Source organism: Corylus avellana, chromosome ca1, assembly GCF_901000735.1.
Source record: "Corylus avellana chromosome ca1, CavTom2PMs-1.0".
NCBI classification, from domain to species: Eukaryota; Viridiplantae; Streptophyta; class Magnoliopsida; order Fagales; family Betulaceae; genus Corylus; species Corylus avellana.
The window spans coordinates 38,868,517-38,869,157 of NC_081541.1; positions in this window are offsets into that span (position 1 = coordinate 38,868,517).

Below are 641 nucleotides of genomic sequence, written 5' to 3' on the forward strand. Positions count from 1 at the left end.
AAAATCACATGCTCTATTCAAAATGGACGTAAAAATTAAAAATATGACATAAATACTTAAGGAAAATTCTGTCCGTCAAAGAAAATTCTTTTGAAGAAAAATACTTTTTTTTGTCTTTTGTAATGAATCTTTTGTTGTAGTGCAACAAAAAGGGGGGAAAGGTATTACATTGCTATTCTACTAGTCAAAGTATTAGAACACCACTCATGTTGACAACTGAGGTTTGTTTGAGTTGCGATTTAAAAATTGTGATTTTGAAATGTGTAATTTATAAAAATAAAAATAAAAAAATACAGATGAGCGTTTGGTAAAATCACAATTTAACCTTCAAAATCGATGTTTAGCCTTCAAAATTGTGCATTTAACAAAAAAAAAAAACGCAATTCCAAACGATCTATTTTTTGTGATTTAGTTTAAAATCACATTTTCTGTATATGAATCATAATACCAAACATACCCTAGTCCAAACAATAATGTGTAAATAACAAAATTGAAATACTTTATCGTTTGTATAAATTTAGAGTAAAATTATTGGAACTAGGGATGAACAGGCCAATTAGATCTCATAAAATAAAATTTCATGCAATAATGCATTTTTTAATATTTAGTTGTTTGATGGGCCAACATGAGAAATGGAAACA